Source organism: Phallusia mammillata, chromosome 4 (assembly GCF_965637545.1).
Source record: "Phallusia mammillata chromosome 4, kaPhaMamm4.hap1.1, whole genome shotgun sequence".
NCBI classification, from domain to species: Eukaryota; Metazoa; Chordata; class Ascidiacea; order Phlebobranchia; family Ascidiidae; genus Phallusia; species Phallusia mammillata.
This window is the reverse complement of record NC_137255.1, coordinates 192967-216243: the sequence shown is the minus strand read 5'-3', so window position 1 is coordinate 216243 and position 23277 is coordinate 192967. Positions and strand designations below refer to the sequence as shown.

The 23277-nt window shown below is 34.7% G+C and overlaps 1 protein-coding gene across 1 annotated transcript in view; it reads left to right on the top strand.

The window, feature by feature from the left end:
• LOC145224734 (mitogen-activated protein kinase-binding protein 1-like) overlaps positions 1 to 23277 on the top strand; it is a 179639-nt gene that overhangs the window by 4063 nt on the left and 152299 nt on the right. The window lies entirely within an intron of this gene.

Here is a 23277-nt window from a genome sequence, read left to right as displayed (position 1 = left end):
TGCTTACATGAACGAACTGTAACTTTTCAAGCTATGTCTGACTGCAATTCCGAATTGGCTCGTGAAAACCGTTTAATTTTATGTCATTTCGTTTACGTTTTATGGCCAATAAGGTATATTAAGAACGACCTGATTTAATCGCGTTAATAGTCTTGCACTCGAAAAAAATGAAGTTCGCTTGTCATTTCCGTTTTGCTTACATGAACGAATTGAAACTTTTCAAGCTATTTCTAACTGCAATTCCGAATTGGCTCGTGAAAACCGTTTAATTTTATGTCATTTCGTTTACGTTTTATGGCCAATAAGGTATATTAAGAACGACCTGATTTAATCGCGTTAATAGTCTTGCACTCGAAAAAAAATGAAGTTCGCTTGTCATTTCCGTTTTGCTTACATGAACGAATTGAAACTTTTTAAGCTATGTCTAAATACAATTCCGAATTGGCTCGTGAAAACCGTTTAATTTTATCTCATTTCGTTTACGTTTTATAGCCAGTAAGGTATATTAAGAACGACCTGATTTAATCGCGTTAATAGTCGTGCCCCCGAAAAACAGTATGAAATTCGCTTGTCATTTCCGTTTTGCTTACATGAACGAATTGAAACTTTTCAAGCTATGTCTAAATGCAATTCCGAATTGGCTCGTGAAAACCGTTTAATTTTATCTCATTTCGTTTACGTTTTATAGCCAATAAGGTATATTAAGAACGACCTGATTTAATTGCGTTAATAGTCTTGCCCACGAAAAAAAAGAAGTTCGTTTGTCATTTCCGTTTTGCTTACATGAACGAATTGAAACTTTTCAAGCTATGTCTGACTGCAATTCCGAATTGGCTCGTGAAAACCGTTTAATTTTATGTCATTTCGTTTGCGTTTTTTGGCCAATAAGGTTATATTAAGAACGACCTGATTTAATCGCGTTAATAGTCTTGCACTCGAAAAAAATGAAGTTCGCTTGTCATTTCCGTTTTGCTTACATGAACGAACTGTAACTTTTCAAGCTATTTCTGACTGTAATTTCGAATTGGCTCGTGAAAACCGTTTAATTTTGTGTCATTTCGTTTACGTTTTATGGCCAATAAGGTATATTAAGAACGACCTGATTTAATCGCGTTAATAGTCTTGCACTCGAAAAAAAATGAAGTTCGCTTGTCATTTCCGTTTTGCTTACATGAACGAATTGAAACTTTTTAAGCTATGTCTAAATACAATTCCGAATTGGCTCGTGAAAACCGTTTTATTTTATCTCATTTCGTTTACGTTTTATGGCCGATAAGGTATATTAAGAACGACCTGATTTTATCGCGTTAATAGTCGTATCCCCGAAAAACAGTATGAAGTTCGCTTGTCATTTCCGTTTTGCTTACATGAACGAATTGAAACTTTTCAAGCTGTGTCTGACTGGAATTCCTAATTGGCTCGTGAAAACCGTTTAATTTTTTCTCATTTCGTTTACGTTTTATGGCCAGTAAGGTATATTAAGAACGACCTGATTTAATCGCGTTAATAGTCTTGCCCTCGAAAAAAAAATGAAGTTCGCTTGTCATTTCCGTTTTGCTTACATGAACGAATTGAAACTTTTCAAGCTATGTCTCACTGCAATTCCGAATTGGCTCGTGAAAACCGTTTAATTTTATCTCATTTCGTTTACGTTTTATGGCCAGTAAGGTATATTAAGAACGACCTGATTTAATCGCGTTAATAGTCTTGCATTCGAAAAAAAATGAAGTTCGCTTGTCATTTCCGTTTTGCTTACATGAACGAATTGAAACTTTTCAAGCTATTTTTGACTGCATTTCCGAATTGGCTCGTGAAAACCGTTTAATTTTATCTCATTTCGTTTACGTTTTATGGCCAGCAAGGTATATTAAGAACGACCTGATTTAATCGCGTTAATAGTCTTGCACTCGAAAAAAAATGAAGTTCGCTTGTCATTTCCGTTTTGCTTACATGAACGAATTGAAACTTTTCAAGCTATGTCTCACTGCAATTCCGAATTGGCTCGTGAAAACCGTTTAATTTTATCTCATTTCGTTTACGTTTTATAGCCAATAAGGTATATTAAGAACGACCTGATTTAATTGCGTTAATAGTCTTGCCCTCGAAAAAAAATGAAGTTCGCTTGTCATTTCCGTTTTGCGTACATGAACGTATTGAAACTTTTCAAGCTATTTCTGACTGCAATTCCGAATTGGCTCGTGAAAACCGTTTAATTTTATCTCATTTCGTTTACGTTTCATAGCCAATAAGGTATATTAAGAACGACCTGATTTAATCGCGTTAATAGTCTTGCACTCGAAGAAAAATGAAGTTCGCTTGTCATTTCCGTTTTGCTTGCATGAACGAATTGAAACTTTTTAAGCTATGTCTCACTGCAATTCCGAATTGGCTCGTGAAAACCGTTTAATTTTATCTCATTTCGTTTACGTTTTATAGCCAATAAGGTATATTAAGAACGACCTGATTTAATCGCGTTAATAGTCTTGCACTCGAAAAAAAATGAAGTTCGCTTGTCATTTCCGTTTTGCTTACATGAACGAATTGAAACTTTTTAAGCTATGTCTCACTGCAATTCCGAATTGGCTCGTGAAAACCGTTTAATTTTATCTCATTTCGTTTACGTTTTATAGCCAATAAGGTATATTAAGAACGACCTGATTTAATCGCGTTAATAGTCTTGCACTCGAAGAAAAATGAAGTTCGCTTGTCATTTCCGTTTTGCTTGCATGAACGAATTGAAACTTTTTAAGCTATGTCTCACTGCAATTCCGAATTGGCTCGTGAAAACCGTTTAATTTTATCTCATTTCGTTTACGTTTTATAGCCAATAAGGTATATTAAGAACGACCTGATTTAATCGCGTTAATAGTCTTGCACTCGAAAAAAAATGAAGTTCGCTTGTCATTTCCGTTTTGCTTACATGAACGAATTGAAACTTTTTAAGCTATGTCTAAATACAATTCCGAATTGGCTCGTGAAAACCGTTTAATTTTATCTCATTATGGGTCCCCTTCCCTGAAGGGGACACATTTTGATTTTACTCGATTTGTTTTTTTTGTTTTTTCTTTTTTTTTCTTTTTTTTTTCTTCCCTCAAGTTTGTCCACCCCACTTTGCCAAGAAATGTTTGATGGATTTGGATGAAATTTTCACAGATGGTAGATATGGTTATGTAGATGTGCCATTTGTTTTGTTTGACTCGATAGCCCCAGTGTTTACCCCACTAGCCCCCTAAAATGGGTAAATTTTAAACAATGTCCGAATTGGATGAAATTTGGACAGTTTGTTCATTGTGCCATTTTAGGGCATCGTTTGTTGTGTTTTACCCTGTAGCCCCAATATTTACCCCACTAGCCCCCTAAAATGGGTGACTTTTTAAACAATGTCCGAATTGGATGAAATTTGGACAGTTTGTTTATTGTGCCATTTTAGGGCATCGTTTGTTGTGTTTTACCCTGTAGCCCCAATATTTACCCCACTAGCCCCCTAAAATGGGTGATTTTTTAAACAATGTCCGAATTGGATGAAAATTGGACAGTTTGTTCATTGTGCCATTTTAGGCCATCGTTTGTTGTGTTTTACCCTGTAGCCCCAATATTTACCCCACTAGCCCCCTAAAATGGGTGATTTTTTAAACAATGTCCGAATTGGATGAAATTTGGACAGTTTGTTCATTGTGCCATATTAGGGCGTCGATTATTGTGTTTCACCATGTAGCCCAATATTTAGTGCTTAAGCCACCTATTGTTTATAAAACGTCCGATTTGGATGAATTTTTGATAGTTTTTTTAATTTGGCATTTGTAGCTGTCGAATATTGTGTTTCACCCTGCAGCCCTAATATTTACCCTACCAACCCCCCAAAATGGATGAATTAATCAACAATACATTTTGAAAGTTTGTATAATATGCCATTTTGAGATGTCAGTGTTTTATGCTATTTATGCACACAAACTTATAACAATGCCTCAATTGCATGAGATTTGGACAGTTTGTACTTTACAACTTCTTTTTTTAAGTAACACTACCAATCACTGTGTTTGACTTTATGGCAACGTTTCTTATGGTTGTCTGTTTACAACTTTGCGGTTTTGGGGACCCATGAGTTTCTGCCTGCAGAAACAAATCAAGATTATAAAAATGTTGGCTAATATGGGACCCAATATAAATAAATATAGAGAATATATTACAGTTTGCAGAATAGGTTGTAGTGTATATGCTATAGTAAAATGTGCTAAGCCACCCTTCTAGTTTCGTTTACGTTTTATAGCCAATAAGGTATATTAAGAACGACCTGATTTTATCGCGTTAATAGTCGTATCCCCGAAAAACAGTATGAAGTTCGCTTGTCATTTCCGTTTTGCTTACATGAACGAATTGAAACTTTTCAAGCTGTGTCTGACTGGAATTCTTAATTGGCTCGTGAAAACCGTTTAATTTTTTCTCATTTCGTTTACGTTTTATGGCCAGTAAGGTATATTAAGAACGACCTGATTTAATCGCGTTAATAGTCTTGCCCTCGAAAAAAAAATGAAGTTCGCTTGTCATTTCCGTTTTGCTTACATGAACGAATTGAAACTTTTCAAGCTATGTCTCACTGCAATTCCGAATTGGCTCGTGAAAACCGTTTAATTTTATCTCATTTCGTTTACGTTTTATGGCCAGTAAGGTATATTAAGAACGACCTGATTTAATCGCGTTAATAGTCTTGCACTCGAAAAAAAAATGAAGTTCGCTTGTCATTTCCGTTTTGCTTACATGAACGAATTGAAACTTTTCAAGCTATTTTTGACTGCAATTCCGAATTGGCTCGTGAAAACCGTTTAATTTTATCTCATTTCGTTTACGTTTTATGGCCAGTAAGGTATATTAAGAACGACCTGATTTAATCGCGTTAATAGTCTTGCACTCGAAAAAAAATGAAGTTCGCTTGTCATTTCCGTTTTGCTTACATGAACGAATTGAAACTTTTCAAGCTATGTCTCACTGCAATTCCGAATTGGCTCGTGAAAACCGTTTAATTTTATCTCATTTCGTTTACGTTTCATAGCCAATAAGGTATATTAAGAACGACCTGATTTAATCGCGTTAATAGTCTTGCACTCGAAGAAAAATGAAGTTCGCTTGTCATTTCCGTTTTGCTTACATGAACGAATTGAAACTTTTTAAGCTATGTCTCACTGCAATTCCGAATTGGCTCGTGAAAACCGTTTAATTTTATCTCATTTCGTTTACGTTTCATAGCCAATAAGGTATATTAAGAACGACCTGATTTAATCGCGTTAATAGTCTTGCACTCGAAGAAAAATGAAGTTCGCTTGTCATTTCCGTTTTGCTTACATGAACGAATTGAAACTTTTTAAGCTATTTCTGACTGCAATTCCAAATTGGCTCGTGAAAACCGTTTTATTTTATCTCATTTCGTTTACGTTTTATAGCCAGTAAGGTATATTAAGAACGACCTGATTTAATCGCGTTAATAGTCGTGTCTTCGAAAAACAGTATGAAGTTCGCTTGTCATTTCCGTTTTGCTTACATGAACGAATTGAAACTTTTCAAGCTGTGTCTGACTGGAATTCCTAATTGGCTCGTGAAAACCGTTTAATTTTATCTCATTTCGTTTACGTTTTATGGCCAGTAAGGTATATTAAGAACGACCTGATTTAATCGCGTTAATAGTCTTGCCCTCGAAAAAAAATGAAGTTCGCTTGTCATTTCCGTTTTGCTTACATGAACGAATTGAAACTTTTCAAGCTATGTCTCACTGCAATTCCGAATTGGCTCGTGAAAACCGTTTAATTTTATCTCATTTCGTTTACGTTTTATAGCCAGTAAGGTATATTAAGAACGACCTGATTTAATCGCGTTAATAGTATTGCCCTAAAAAAATGAAGTTCGCTTGTCATTTCCGTTTTGCTTATATGAACGAATTGAAACTTTTTAAGCTATGTCTCACTGCAATTCCGAATTGGCTCGTGAAAACCGTTTAATTTTATCTCATTTCGTTTACGTTTTATAGCCGATAAGGTATATTAAGAACGACCTGATTTAATCGCGTTAATAGTCTTGCACTCGAAAAAAAATGAAGTTCGCTTGTCATTTCCGTTTTGCTTACATGAACGAATTGAAACTTTTTAAGCTATGTCTAAATACAATTCCGAATTGGCTCGTGAAAACCGTTTAATTTTATCTCATTTCGTTTACGTTTTATAGCCAATAAGGTATATTAAGAACGACCTGATTTAATTGCGTTAATAGTCTTGCCCACGAAAAAAAAGAAGTTCGTTTGTCATTTCCGTTTTGCTTACATGAACGAATTGAAACTTTTTAAGCTATGTCTAAATGCAATTCCGAATTGGCTCGTGAAAACCGTTTAATTTTATCTCATTTCGTTTACGTTTTATAGCCAATAAGGTATATTAAGAACGACCTGATTTAATTGCGTTAATAGTCTTGCCCACGAAAAAAAAGAAGTTCGTTTGTCATTTCCGTTTTGCTTACATGAACGAATTGAAACTTTTTAAGCTATGTCTAAATGCAATTCCGAATTGGCTCGTGAAAACCGTTTAATTTTATCTCATTTCGTTTACGTTTTATAGCCAATAAGGTATATTAAGAACGACCTGATTTAATTGCGTTAATAGTCTTGCCCACGAAAAAAAAGAAGTTCGTTTGTCATTTCCGTTTTGCTTACATGAACGAATTGAAACTTTTTAAGCTATGTCTAAATGCAATTCCGAATTGGCTCGTGAAAACCGTTTAATTTTATCTCATTTCGTTTACGTTTTATAGCCAATAAGGTATATTAAGAACGACCTGATTTAATTGCGTTAATAGTCTTGCCCACGAAAAAAAAGAAGTTCGTTTGTCATTTCCGTTTTGCTTACATGAACGAATTGAAACTTTTCAAGCTATGTCTGACTGCAATTCCGAATTGGCTCGTGAAAACCGTTTAATTTTATGTCATTTCGTTTGCGTTTTATGGCCAATAAGGTATATTAAGAACGACCTGATTTAATCGCGTTAATAGTATTGCACTCGAAAAAAATGAAGTTCGCTTGTCATTTCCGTTTTGCTTACTTGGACGAACTGTAACTTTTTAAGCTATGTCTAAATACAATTCCGAATTGGCTCGTGAAAACCGTTTAATTTTGTGTCATTTCGTTTACGTTTTATAGCCAGTAAGGTATATTAAGAACGACCTGATTTAATCGCGTTAATAGTCTTGCCCTCGAAAAAAAATGAAGTTCGCTTGTCATTTCCGTTTTGCTTACATGAACGAATTGAAACTTTTCAAGCTATGTCTCACTGCAATTCCGAATTGGCTCGTGAAAACCGTTTAATTTTATCTCATTTCGTTTACGTTTTATAGCCAGTAAGGTATATTAAGAACGACCTGATTTAATTGCGTTAATAGTCTTGCCCTCGAAAAAAATGAAGTTCGCTTGTCATTTCCGTTTTGCTTACATGAACGAATTGAAACTTTTTAAGCTATGTCTCACTGCAATTCCGAATTGGCTCGTGAAAACCGTTTAATTTTATCTCATTTCGTTTACGTTTTATGGCCGATAAGGTATATTAAGAACGACCTGATTTAATCGCGTTAATAGTCTTGCACTCGAAAAAAAATGAAGTTCGCTTGTCATTTCCGTTTTGCTTACATGAACGAATTGAAACTTTTTAAGCTATGTCTAAATACAATTCCGAATTGGCTCGTGAAAACCGTTTAATTGTATCTCATTTCGTTTACGTTTTATAGCCAGTAAGGTATATTAAGAACGACCTGATTTAATCGCGTTAATAGTCGTGCCCCCGAAAAACAGTATGAAATTCGCTTGTCATTTCCGTTTTGCTTACATGAACGAATTGAAACTTTTCAAGCTATGTCTAAATGCAATTCCGAATTGGCTCGTGAAAACCGTTTAATTTTATCTGATTTCGTTTACGTTTTATAGCCAATAAGGTATATTAAGAACGACCTGATTTAATTGCGTTAATAGTCTTGCCCTCGAAAAAAATGAAGTTCGTTTGTCATTTCCGTTTTGCTTACATGAACGAATTGAAACTTTTCAAGCTATGTCTGACTGCAATTCCGAATTGGCTCGTGAAAACCGTTTATTTTTATGTCATTTCGTTTGCGTTTTATGGCCAATAAGGTATATTAAGAACGACCTGATTTAATGGCGTTAATAGTATTGCACTCGAAAAAAATGATGTTCGCTTGTCATTTCCGTTTTGCTTACATGAACGAACTGTAACTTTTCAAGCTATTTCTGACTGTAATTTCGAATTGGCTCGTGAAAACCGTTTAATTTTGTGTCATTTCGTTTACGTTTTATGGCCAATAAGGTATATTAAGAACGACCTGATTTAATCGCGTTAATAGTCTTGCACTCGAAAAAAAATGAAGTTCGCTTGTCATTTCCGTTTTGCTTACATGAACGAATTGAAACTTTTAAAGCTATGTCTAAATACAATTCCGAATTGGCTCGTGAAATCCGTTTAATTTTATCTCATTTCGTTTACGTTTTATGGCCAGTAAGGTATATTAAGAACGACCTGATTTAATCGCGTTAATAATCTTGCACTCGAAAAAAAATGAAGTTCGCTTGTCATTTCCGTTTTGCTTACATGAACGAATTGAAACTTTTCAAGCTATGTCTCACTGCAATTCCGATTTGGCTCGTGAAAACCGTTTAATTTTATCTCATTTCGTTTACGTTTTATGGCCAATAAGGTATATTAAGAACGACCTGATTTAATCGCGTTAATAGTCTTGCACTCGAAGAAAAATGAAGTTCGCTTGTCATTTCCGTTTTGCTTACATGAACGAATTGAAACTTTTTAAGCTATGTCTCACTGCAATTCCGAATTGGCTCGTGAAAACCGTTTAATTTTATCTCATTTCGTTTACGTTTTATAGCCAATAAGGTATATTAAGAACGACCTGATTTAATTGCGTTAATAGTCTTGCCCACGAAAAAAAAGAAGTTCGTTTGTCATTTCCGTTTTGCTTACATGAACGAATTGAAACTTTTTAAGCTATGTCTAAATGCAATTCCGAATTGGCTCGTGAAAACCGTTTAATTTTATCTCATTTCGTTTACGTTTTATAGCCAATAAGGTATATTAAGAACGACCTGATTTAATTGCGTTAATAGTCTTGCCCACGAAAAAAAAGAAGTTCGTTTGTCATTTCCGTTTTGCTTACATGAACGAATTGAAACTTTTCAAGCTATGTCTGACTGCAATTCCGAATTGGCTCGTGAAAACCGTTTAATTTTATGTCATTTCGTTTGCGTTTTATGGCCAATAAGGTATATTAAGAACGACCTGATTTAATCGCGTTAATAGTATTGCACTCGAAAAAAATGAAGTTCGCTTGTCATTTCCGTTTTGCTTACTTGGACGAACTGTAACTTTTTAAGCTATGTCTAAATACAATTCCGAATTGGCTCGTGAAAACCGTTTAATTTTGTGTCATTTCGTTTACGTTTTATAGCCAGTAAGGTATATTAAGAACGACCTGATTTAATCGCGTTAATAGTCTTGCCCTCGAAAAAAAATGAAGTTCGCTTGTCATTTCCGTTTTGCTTACATGAACGAATTGAAACTTTTCAAGCTATGTCTCACTGCAATTCCGAATTGGCTCGTGAAAACCGTTTAATTTTATCTCATTTCGTTTACGTTTTATAGCCAGTAAGGTATATTAAGAACGACCTGATTTAATTGCGTTAATAGTCTTGCCCTCGAAAAAAATGAAGTTCGCTTGTCATTTCCGTTTTGCTTACATGAACGAATTGAAACTTTTTAAGCTATGTCTCACTGCAATTCCGAATTGGCTCGTGAAAACCGTTTAATTTTATCTCATTTCGTTTACGTTTTATGGCCGATAAGGTATATTAAGAACGACCTGATTTAATCGCGTTAATAGTCTTGCACTCGAAAAAAAATGAAGTTCGCTTGTCATTTCCGTTTTGCTTACATGAACGAATTGAAACTTTTTAAGCTATGTCTAAATACAATTCCGAATTGGCTCGTGAAAACCGTTTAATTGTATCTCATTTCGTTTACGTTTTATAGCCAGTAAGGTATATTAAGAACGACCTGATTTAATCGCGTTAATAGTCGTGCCCCCGAAAAACAGTATGAAATTCGCTTGTCATTTCCGTTTTGCTTACATGAACGAATTGAAACTTTTTAAGCTATTTCTGACTGCAATTCCAAATTGGCTCGTGAAAACCGTTTTATTTTATCTCATTTCGTTTACGTTTTATAGCCAGTAAGGTATATTAAGAACGACCTGATTTAATCGCGTTAATAGTCGTGTCTTCGAAAAACAGTATGAAGTTCGCTTGTCATTTCCGTTTTGCTTACATGAACGAATTGAAACTTTTCAAGCTGTGTCTGACTGGAATTCCTAATTGGCTCGTGAAAACCGTTTAATTTTATCTCATTTCGTTTACGTTTTATGGCCAGTAAGGTATATTAAGAACGACCTGATTTAATCGCGTTAATAGTCTTGCCCTCGAAAAAAAATGAAGTTCGCTTGTCATTTCCGTTTTGCTTACATGAACGAATTGAAACTTTTCAAGCTATGTCTCACTGCAATTCCGAATTGGCTCGTGAAAACCGTTTAATTTTATCTCATTTCGTTTACGTTTTATAGCCAGTAAGGTATATTAAGAACGACCTGATTTAATCGCGTTAATAGTATTGCCCTAAAAAAATGAAGTTCGCTTGTCATTTCCGTTTTGCTTATATGAACGAATTGAAACTTTTTAAGCTATGTCTCACTGCAATTCCGAATTGGCTCGTGAAAACCGTTTAATTTTATCTCATTTCGTTTACGTTTTATAGCCGATAAGGTATATTAAGAACGACCTGATTTAATCGCGTTAATAGTCTTGCACTCGAAAAAAAATGAAGTTCGCTTGTCATTTCCGTTTTGCTTACATGAACGAATTGAAACTTTTTAAGCTATGTCTAAATACAATTCCGAATTGGCTCGTGAAAACCGTTTAATTTTATCTCATTTCGTTTACGTTTTATAGCCAATAAGGTATATTAAGAACGACCTGATTTAATTGCGTTAATAGTCTTGCCCACGAAAAAAAAGAAGTTCGTTTGTCATTTCCGTTTTGCTTACATGAACGAATTGAAACTTTTTAAGCTATGTCTAAATGCAATTCCGAATTGGCTCGTGAAAACCGTTTAATTTTATCTCATTTCGTTTACGTTTTATAGCCAATAAGGTATATTAAGAACGACCTGATTTAATTGCGTTAATAGTCTTGCCCACGAAAAAAAAGAAGTTCGTTTGTCATTTCCGTTTTGCTTACATGAACGAATTGAAACTTTTTAAGCTATGTCTAAATGCAATTCCGAATTGGCTCGTGAAAACCGTTTAATTTTATCTCATTTCGTTTACGTTTTATAGCCAATAAGGTATATTAAGAACGACCTGATTTAATTGCGTTAATAGTCTTGCCCACGAAAAAAAAGAAGTTCGTTTGTCATTTCCGTTTTGCTTACATGAACGAATTGAAACTTTTTAAGCTATGTCTAAATGCAATTCCGAATTGGCTCGTGAAAACCGTTTAATTTTATCTCATTTCGTTTACGTTTTATAGCCAATAAGGTATATTAAGAACGACCTGATTTAATTGCGTTAATAGTCTTGCCCACGAAAAAAAAGAAGTTCGTTTGTCATTTCCGTTTTGCTTACATGAACGAATTGAAACTTTTCAAGCTATGTCTGACTGCAATTCCGAATTGGCTCGTGAAAACCGTTTAATTTTATGTCATTTCGTTTGCGTTTTATGGCCAATAAGGTATATTAAGAACGACCTGATTTAATCGCGTTAATAGTATTGCACTCGAAAAAAATGAAGTTCGCTTGTCATTTCCGTTTTGCTTACTTGGACGAACTGTAACTTTTTAAGCTATGTCTAAATACAATTCCGAATTGGCTCGTGAAAACCGTTTAATTTTGTGTCATTTCGTTTACGTTTTATAGCCAGTAAGGTATATTAAGAACGACCTGATTTAATCGCGTTAATAGTCTTGCCCTCGAAAAAAAATGAAGTTCGCTTGTCATTTCCGTTTTGCTTACATGAACGAATTGAAACTTTTCAAGCTATGTCTCACTGCAATTCCGAATTGGCTCGTGAAAACCGTTTAATTTTATCTCATTTCGTTTACGTTTTATAGCCAGTAAGGTATATTAAGAACGACCTGATTTAATTGCGTTAATAGTCTTGCCCTCGAAAAAAATGAAGTTCGCTTGTCATTTCCGTTTTGCTTACATGAACGAATTGAAACTTTTTAAGCTATGTCTCACTGCAATTCCGAATTGGCTCGTGAAAACCGTTTAATTTTATCTCATTTCGTTTACGTTTTATGGCCGATAAGGTATATTAAGAACGACCTGATTTAATCGCGTTAATAGTCTTGCACTCGAAAAAAAATGAAGTTCGCTTGTCATTTCCGTTTTGCTTACATGAACGAATTGAAACTTTTTAAGCTATGTCTAAATACAATTCCGAATTGGCTCGTGAAAACCGTTTAATTGTATCTCATTTCGTTTACGTTTTATAGCCAGTAAGGTATATTAAGAACGACCTGATTTAATCGCGTTAATAGTCGTGCCCCCGAAAAACAGTATGAAATTCGCTTGTCATTTCCGTTTTGCTTACATGAACGAATTGAAACTTTTCAAGCTATGTCTAAATGCAATTCCGAATTGGCTCGTGAAAACCGTTTAATTTTATCTGATTTCGTTTACGTTTTATAGCCAATAAGGTATATTAAGAACGACCTGATTTAATTGCGTTAATAGTCTTGCCCTCGAAAAAAATGAAGTTCGTTTGTCATTTCCGTTTTGCTTACATGAACGAATTGAAACTTTTCAAGCTATGTCTGACTGCAATTCCGAATTGGCTCGTGAAAACCGTTTATTTTTATGTCATTTCGTTTGCGTTTTATGGCCAATAAGGTATATTAAGAACGACCTGATTTAATGGCGTTAATAGTATTGCACTCGAAGAAAAATGAAGTTCGCTTGTCATTTCCGTTTTGCTTACATGAACGAATTGAAACTTTTCAAGCTATGTCTCACTGCAATTCCGATTTGGCTCGTGAAAACCGTTTAATTTTATCTCATTTCGTTTACGTTTTATGGCCAATAAGGTATATTAAGAACGACCTGATTTAATCGCGTTAATAGTCTTGCACTCGAAGAAAAATGAAGTTCGCTTGTCATTTCCGTTTTGCTTACATGAACGAATTGAAACTTTTTAAGCTATGTCTCACTGCAATTCCGAATTGGCTCGTGAAAACCGTTTAATTTTATCTCATTTCGTTTACGTTTTATAGCCAATAAGGTATATTAAGAACGACCTGATTTAATTGCGTTAATAGTCTTGCCCACGAAAAAAAAGAAGTTCGTTTGTCATTTCCGTTTTGCTTACATGAACGAATTGAAACTTTTTAAGCTATGTCTAAATGCAATTCCGAATTGGCTCGTGAAAACCGTTTAATTTTATCTCATTTCGTTTACGTTTTATAGCCAATAAGGTATATTAAGAACGACCTGATTTAATTGCGTTAATAGTCTTGCCCACGAAAAAAAAGAAGTTCGTTTGTCATTTCCGTTTTGCTTACATGAACGAATTGAAACTTTTCAAGCTATGTCTGACTGCAATTCCGAATTGGCTCGTGAAAACCGTTTAATTTTATGTCATTTCGTTTGCGTTTTATGGCCAATAAGGTATATTAAGAACGACCTGATTTAATCGCGTTAATAGTATTGCACTCGAAAAAAATGAAGTTCGCTTGTCATTTCCGTTTTGCTTACTTGGACGAACTGTAACTTTTTAAGCTATGTCTAAATACAATTCCGAATTGGCTCGTGAAAACCGTTTAATTTTGTGTCATTTCGTTTACGTTTTATAGCCAGTAAGGTATATTAAGAACGACCTGATTTAATCGCGTTAATAGTCTTGCCCTCGAAAAAAAATGAAGTTCGCTTGTCATTTCCGTTTTGCTTACATGAACGAATTGAAACTTTTCAAGCTATGTCTCACTGCAATTCCGAATTGGCTCGTGAAAACCGTTTAATTTTATCTCATTTCGTTTACGTTTTATAGCCAGTAAGGTATATTAAGAACGACCTGATTTAATTGCGTTAATAGTCTTGCCCTCGAAAAAAATGAAGTTCGCTTGTCATTTCCGTTTTGCTTACATGAACGAATTGAAACTTTTTAAGCTATGTCTCACTGCAATTCCGAATTGGCTCGTGAAAACCGTTTAATTTTATCTCATTTCGTTTACGTTTTATGGCCGATAAGGTATATTAAGAACGACCTGATTTAATCGCGTTAATAGTCTTGCACTCGAAAAAAAATGAAGTTCGCTTGTCATTTCCGTTTTGCTTACATGAACGAATTGAAACTTTTTAAGCTATGTCTAAATACAATTCCGAATTGGCTCGTGAAAACCGTTTAATTGTATCTCATTTCGTTTACGTTTTATAGCCAGTAAGGTATATTAAGAACGACCTGATTTAATCGCGTTAATAGTCGTGCCCCCGAAAAACAGTATGAAATTCGCTTGTCATTTCCGTTTTGCTTACATGAACGAATTGAAACTTTTCAAGCTATGTCTAAATGCAATTCCGAATTGGCTCGTGAAAACCGTTTAATTTTATCTGATTTCGTTTACGTTTTATAGCCAATAAGGTATATTAAGAACGACCTGATTTAATTGCGTTAATAGTCTTGCCCTCGAAAAAAATGAAGTTCGTTTGTCATTTCCGTTTTGCTTACATGAACGAATTGAAACTTTTCAAGCTATGTCTGACTGCAATTCCGAATTGGCTCGTGAAAACCGTTTATTTTTATGTCATTTCGTTTGCGTTTTATGGCCAATAAGGTATATTAAGAACGACCTGATTTAATGGCGTTAATAGTATTGCACTCGAAAAAAATGATGTTCGCTTGTCATTTCCGTTTTGCTTACATGAACGAACTGTAACTTTTCAAGCTATTTCTGACTGTAATTTCGAATTGGCTCGTGAAAACCGTTTAATTTTGTGTCATTTCGTTTACGTTTTATGGCCAATAAGGTATATTAAGAACGACCTGATTTAATCGCGTTAATAGTCTTGCACTCGAAAAAAAATGAAGTTCGCTTGTCATTTCCGTTTTGCTTACATGAACGAATTGAAACTTTTAAAGCTATGTCTAAATACAATTCCGAATTGGCTCGTGAAATCCGTTTAATTTTATCTCATTTCGTTTACGTTTTATGGCCAGTAAGGTATATTAAGAACGACCTGATTTAATCGCGTTAATAATCTTGCACTCGAAAAAAAATGAAGTTCGCTTGTCATTTCCGTTTTGCTTACATGAACGAATTGAAACTTTTCAAGCTATGTCTCACTGCAATTCCGATTTGGCTCGTGAAAACCGTTTAATTTTATCTCATTTCGTTTACGTTTTATGGCCAATAAGGTATATTAAGAACGACCTGATTTAATCGCGTTAATAGTCTTGCACTCGAAGAAAAATGAAGTTCGCTTGTCATTTCCGTTTTGCTTACATGAACGAATTGAAACTTTTTAAGCTATGTCTCACTGCAATTCCGAATTGGCTCGTGAAAACCGTTTAATTTTATCTCATTTCGTTTACGTTTTATGGCCGATAAGGTATATTAAGAACGACCTGATTTTATCGCGTTAATAGTCGTATCCCCGAAAAACAGTATGAAGTTCGCTTGTCATTTCCGTTTTGCTTACATGAACGAATTGAAACTTTTCAAGCTGTGTCTGACTGGAATTCCTAATTGGCTCGTGAAAACCGTTTAATTTTTTCTCATTTCGTTTACGTTTTATGGCCAGTAAGGTATATTAAGAACGACCTGATTTAATCGCGTTAATAGTCTTGCCCTCGAAAAAAAAATGAAGTTCGCTTGTCATTTCCGTTTTGCTTACATGAACGAATTGAAACTTTTCAAGCTATGTCTCACTGCAATTCCGAATTGGCTCGTGAAAACCGTTTAATTTTATCTCATTTCGTTTACGTTTTATGGCCAGTAAGGTATATTAAGAACGACCTGATTTAATCGCGTTAATAGTCTTGCATTCGAAAAAAAATGAAGTTCGCTTGTCATTTCCGTTTTGCTTACATGAACGAATTGAAACTTTTCAAGCTATTTTTGACTGCATTTTCGAATTGGCTCGTGAAAACCGTTTAATTTTATCTCATTTCGTTTACGTTTTATGGCCAGCAAGGTATATTAAGAACGACCTGATTTAATCGCGTTAATAGTCTTGCACTCGAAAAAAAATGAAGTTCGCTTGTCATTTCCGTTTTGCTTACATGAACGAATTGAAACTTTTCAAGCTATGTCTCACTGCAATTCCGAATTGGCTCGTGAAAACCGTTTAATTTTATCTCATTTCGTTTACGTTTTATAGCCAATAAGGTATATTAAGAACGACCTGATTTAATTGCGTTAATAGTCTTGCCCTCGAAAAAAAATGAAGTTCGCTTGTCATTTCCGTTTTGCTTACATGAACGTATTGAAACTTTTCAAGCTATTTCTGACTGCAATTCCGAATTGGCTCGTGAAAACCGTTTAATTTTATCTCATTTCGTTTACGTTTTATAGCCAATAAGGTATATTAAGAACGACCTGATTTAATCGCGTTAATAGTCTTGCACTCGAAAAAAAATGAAGTTCGCTTGTCATTTCCGTTTTGCTTACATGAACGAATTGAAACTTTTTAAGCTATGTCTAAATACAATTCCGAATTGGCTCGTGAAAACCGTTTAATTTTATCTCATTTCGTTTACGTTTTATAGTCAATAAGGTATATTAAGAACGACCTGATTTTATCGCGTTAATAGTCGTATCCCCGAAAAACAGTATGAAGTTCGCTTGTCATTTCCGTTTTGCTTACATGAACGAATTGAAACTTTTCAAGCTGTGTCTGACTGGAATTCTTAATTGGCTCGTGAAAACCGTTTAATTTTTTCTCATTTCGTTTACGTTTTATGGCCAGTAAGGTATATTAAGAACGACCTGATTTAATCGCGTTAATAGTCTTGCCCTCGAAAAAAAAATGAAGTTCGCTTGTCATTTCCGTTTTGCTTACATGAACGAATTGAAACTTTTCAAGCTATGTCTCACTGCAATTCCGAATTGGCTCGTGAAAACCGTTTAATTTTATCTCATTTCGTTTACGTTTTATGGCCAGTAAGGTATATTAAGAACGACCTGATTTAATCGCGTTAATAGTCTTGCACTCGAAAAAAAAATGAAGTTCGCTTGTCATTTCCGTTTTGCTTACATGAACGAATTGAAACTTTTCAAGCTATTTTTGACTGCAATTCCGAATTGGCTCGTGAAAACCGTTTAATTTTATCTCATTTCGTTTACGTTTTATGGCCAGTAAGGTATATTAAGAACGACCTGATTTAATCGCGTTAATAGTCTTGCACTCGAAAAAAAAAGAAGTTCGCTTGTCATTTCCGTTTTGCTTACATGAACGAATTGAAACTTTTCAAGCTGTGTCTCACTGCAATTCCGAATTGGCTCGTGAAAACCGTTTAATTTTATCTCATTTCGTTTACGTTTCATAGCCAATAAGGTATATTAAGAACGACCTGATTTAATCGCGTTAATAGTCTTGCACTCGAAGAAAAATGAAGTTCGCTTGTCATTTCCGTTTTGCTTACATGAACGAATTGAAACTTTTTAAGCTATGTCTCACTGCAATTCCGAATTGGCTCGTGAAAACCGTTTAATTTTATCTCATTTCGTTTACGTTTCATAGCCAATAAGGTATATTAAGAACGACCTGATTTAATCGCGTTAATAGTCTTGCACTCGAAGAAAAATGAAGTTCGCTTGTCATTTCCGTTTTGCTTACATGAACGAATTGAAACTTTTTAAGCTATTTCTGACTGCAATTCCAAATTGGCTCGTGAAAACCGTTTTATTTTATCTCATTTCGTTTACGTTTTATAGCCAGTAAGGTATATTAAGAACGACCTGATTTAATCGCGTTAATAGTCGTGTCCCCGAAAAACAGTATGAAGTTCGCTTGTCATTTCCGTTTTGCTTACATGAACGAATTGAAACTTTTCAAGCTGTGTCTGACTGGAATTCCTAATTGGCTCGTGAAAACCGTTTAATTTTATCTCATTTCGTTTACGTTTTATGGCCAGTAAGGTATATTAAGAACGACCTGATTTAATCGCGTTAATAGTCTTGCCCTCGAAAAAAAATGAAGTTCGCTTGTCATTTCCGTTTTGCTTACATGAACGAATTGAAACTTTTCAAGCTATGTCTCACTGCAATTCCGAATTGGCTCGTGAAAACCGTTTAATTTTATCTCATTTCGTTTACGTTTTATAGCCAGTAAGGTATATTAAGAACGACCTGATTTAATCGCGTTAATAGTATTGCCCTAAAAAAATGAAGTTCGCTTGTCATTTCCGTTTTGCTTACATGAACGAATTGAAACTTTTTAAGCTATGTCTCACTGCAATTCCGAATTGGCTCGTGAAAACCGTTTAATTTTATCTCATTTCGTTTACGTTTTATAGCCGATAAGGTATATTAAGAACGACCTGATTTAATCGCGTTAATAGTCTTGCACTCGAAAAAAAATGAAGTTCGCTTGTCATTTCCGTTTTGCTTACATGAACGAATTGAAACTTTTTAAGCTATGTCTAAATACAATTCCGAATTGGCTCGTGAAAACCGTTTAATTTTATCTCATTTCGTTTACGTTTTATAGCCAGTAAGGTATATTAAGAACGACCTGATTTAATCGCGTTAATAGTCGTGCCTCCGAAAAACAGTATGAAATTCGCTTGTCATTTCCGTTTTGCTTACATGAACGAATTGAAACTTTTCAAGCTATGTCTAAATGCAATTCCGAATTGGCTCGTGAAAACCGTTTAATTTTATCTCATTTCGTTTACGTTTTATAGCCAATAAGGTATATTAAGAACGACCTGATTTAATTGCGTTAATAGTCTTGCCTCCGAAAAACAGTATGAAATTCGCTTGTCATTTCCGTTTTGCTTACATGAACGAATTGAAACTTTTCAAGCTATGTCTAAATGCAATTCCGAATTGGCTCGTGAAAACCGTTTAATTTTATCTCATTTCGTTTACGTTTTATAGCCAATAAGGTATATTAAGAACGACCTGATTTAATTGCGTTAATAGTCTTGCCCACGAAAAAAAAGAAGTTCGTTTGTCATTTCCGTTTTGCTTACATGAACGAATTGAAACTTTTCAAGCTATGTCTGACTCAATTCCGAATTGGCTCGTGAAAACCGTTTAATTTTATGTCATTTCGTTTGCGTTTTATGGCCAATAAGGTATATTAAGAACGACCTGATTTAATCGCGTTAATAGTATTGCACTAAAAAAAAATGAAGTTCGCTTGTCATTTCCGTTTTGCTTACTTGGACGAACTGTAACTTTTTAAGCTATGTCTAAATACAATTCCGAATTGGCTCGTGAAAACCGTTTAATTTTGTGTCATTTCGTTTACGTTTTATAGCCAGTAAGGTATATTAAGAACGACCTGATTTAATCGCGTTAATAGTCTTGCCCTCGAAAAAAAATGAAGTTCGCTTGTCATTTCCGTTTTGCTTACATGAACGAATTGAAACTTTTCAAGCTATGTCTCACTGCAATTCCGAATTGGCTCGTGAAAACCGTTTAATTTTATCTCATTTCGTTTACGTTTTATAGCCAGTAAGGTATATTAAGAACGACCTGATTTAATTGCGTTAATAGTCTTGCCCTCGAAAAAAATGAAGTTCGCTTGTCATTTCCGTTTTGCTTACATGAACGAATTGAAACTTTTTAAGCTATGTCTCACTGCAATTCCGAATTGGCTCGTGAAAACCGTTTAATTTTATCTCATTTCGTTTACGTTTTATGGCCGATAAGGTATATTAAGAACGACCTGATTTAATCGCGTTAATAGTCTTGCACTCGAAAAAAAATGAAGTTCGCTTGTCATTTCCGTTTTGCTTACATGAACGAATTGAAACTTTTTAAGCTATGTCTAAATACAATTCCGAATTGGCTCGTGAAAACCGTTTAATTGTATCTCATTTCGTTTACGTTTTATAGCCAGTAAGGTATATTAAGAACGACCTGATTTAATCGCGTTAATAGTCGTGCCCCCGAAAAACAGTATGAAATTCGCTTGTCATTTCCGTTTTGCTTACATGAACGAATTGAAACTTTTCAAGCTATGTCTAAATGCAATTCCGAATTGGCTCGTGAAAACCGTTTAATTTTATCTCATTTCGTTTACGTTTTATAGCCAATAAGGTATATTAAGAACGACCTGATTTAATTGCGTTAATAGTCTTGCCCTCGAAAAAAATGAAGTTCGTTTGTCATTTCCGTTTTGCTTACATGAACGAATTGAAACTTTTCAAGCTATGTCTGACTGCAATTCCGAATTGGCTCGTGAAAACCGTTTATTTTTATGTCATTTCGTTTGCGTTTTATGGCCAATAAGGTATATTAAGAACGACCTGATTTAATCGCGTTAATAGTATTGCACTCGAAAAAAATGATGTTCGCTTGTCATTTCCGTTTTGCTTACATGAACGAACTGTAACTTTTCAAGCTATTTCTGACTGTAATTTCGAATTGGCTCGTGAAAACCGTTTAATTTTGTGTCATTTCGTTTACGTTTTATGGCCAATAAGGTATATTAAGAACGACCTGATTTAATCGCGTTAATAGTCTTGCACTCGAAAAAAAATGAAGTTCGCTTGTCATTTCCGTTTTGCTTACATGAACGAATTGAAACTTTTAAAGCTATGTCTAAATACAATTCCGAATTGGCTCGTGAAAACCGTTTAATTTTATCTCATTTCGTTTACGTTTTATGGCCAGTAAGGTATATTAAGAACGACCTGATTTAATCGCGTTAATAATCTTGCACTCGAAAAAAAATGAAGTTCGCTTGTCATTTCCGTTTTGCTTACATGACCGAATTGAAACTTTTCAAGCTATGTCTCACTGCAATTCCGATTTGGCTCGTGAAAACCGTTTAATTTTATCTCATTTCGTTTACGTTTTATGGCCAATAAGGTATATTAAGAACGACCTGATTTAATCGCGTTAATAGTCTTGCACTCGAAAAAAAATGAAGTTCGCTTGTCATTTCCGTTTTGCTTACATGAACGAATTGAAACTTTTTAAGCTATGTCTAAATACAATTCCGAATTGGCTTGTGAAAACCGTTTAATTTTATCTCATTTCGTTTACGTTTTATAGCCAGTAAGGTATATTAAGAACGACCTGATTTTAATCGCGTTAATAGTCTTGCCCTCGAAAAAAAAATGAAGTTCGCTTGTCATTTCCGTTTTGCTTACATGAACGAATTGAAACTTTTTAAGCTATGTCTAAATACAATTCCGAATTGGCTTGTGAAAACCGTTTAATTTTGTCTCATTTCGTTTACGTTTTATGGCCAGTAAGGTATATTAAGAACGACCTGATTTAATCGCGTTAATAGTCTTGCCCTCGAAAAAAAATGAAGTTCGCTTGTCATTTCCGTTTTGCTTACATGAACGAATTGAAACTTTTCAAGCTATGTCTCACTGCAATTCCGAATTGGCTCGTGAAAACCGTTTAATTTTATCTCATTTCGTTTACGTTTTATAGTCAGTAAGGTATATTAAGAACGACCTGATTTAATCGCGTTAATAGTCTTGCCCTCGAAAAAAAATGAAGTTCGCTTGTCATTTCCGTTTTGCTTACATGAACGAATTGAAACTTTTTAAGCTATGTCTCACTGCAATTCCGAATTGGCTCGTGAAAACCGTTTAATTTTATCTCATTTCGTTTACGTTTTATAGCCGATAAGGTATATTAAGAACGACCTGATTTAATCGCGTTAATAGTCTTGCACTCGAAAAAAAATGAAGTTCGCTTGTCATTTCCGTTTTGCTTACATGAACGAATTGAAACTTTTTAAGCTATGTCTAAATACAATTCCGAATTGGCTCGTGAAAACCGTTTAATTTTATCTCATTTCGTTTACGTTTTATAGCCAGTAAGGCATATTAAGAACGACCTGATTTAATCGCGTTAATAGTCGTGTCCCCGAAAAACAGTATGAAGTTCGCTTGTCATTTCCGTTTTGCTTACATGAACGAATTGAAACTTTTCAAGCTGTGTCTGACTGGAATTCCTTATTGACTCGTGAAAACCGTTTAATTTTATCTCATTTCGTTTACGTTTTATGGCCAGTAAGGTATATTAAGAACGACCTGATTTAATCGCGTTAATAGTCTTGCCCTCGAAAAAAAATGAAGTTCGTTTGTCATTTCCGTTTTGCTTACATGAACGAACTGTAACTTTTCAAGCTATGTCTCACTGCAATTCCGAATTGGCTCGTGAAAACCGTTTAATTTTATCTCATTTCGTTTACGTTTTATAGCCAGTAAGGTATATTAAGAACGACCTGATTTAATCGCGTTAATAGTCGTGCCCCCGAAAAACAGTATGAAATTCGCTTGTCATTTCCGTTTTGCTTACATGAACGAATTGAAACTTTTCAAGCTATGTCTGATTGCAATTCCGAATTGGCTCGTGAAAACCGTTTAATTTTATGTCATTTCGTTTACGTTTTATGGCCAGTAAGGTATATTAAGAACGACCTGATTTAATCGCGTTAATAGTCTTGCCCTCGAAAAAAAAATGAAGTTCGCTTGTCATTTCCGTTTTGCTTACATGAACGAATTGAAACTTTTCAAGCTATTTTTGACTGCAATTCCGAATTGGCTCGTGAAAACCGTTTAATTTTATCTCATTTCGTTTACGTTTTATAGCCAATAAGGTATATTAAGAACGACCTCATTTAATTGCGTTAATAGTCCTGCCCTCGAAAAAAAATGAAGTTCGCTTGTCATTTCCGTTTTGCTTACATGAACGAATTGAAACTTTTCAAGCTATGTCTCACTGCAATTCCGAATTGGCTCGTGAAAACCGTTTAATTTTATCTCATTTCGTTTACGTTTTATGGCCAGTAAGGTATATTAAGAACGGCCTGATTTAATCGCGTTAATAGTCTTGCCCTCGAAAAAAAACTGAAGTTCGCTTGTCATTTCCGTTTTGCTTACATGAACGATTTGAAACTTTTCAAGCTATTTTTGACTGCAATTCCGAATTGGCTCGTGAAAACCGTTTAATTTTATCTCATTTCGTTTACGTTTTATA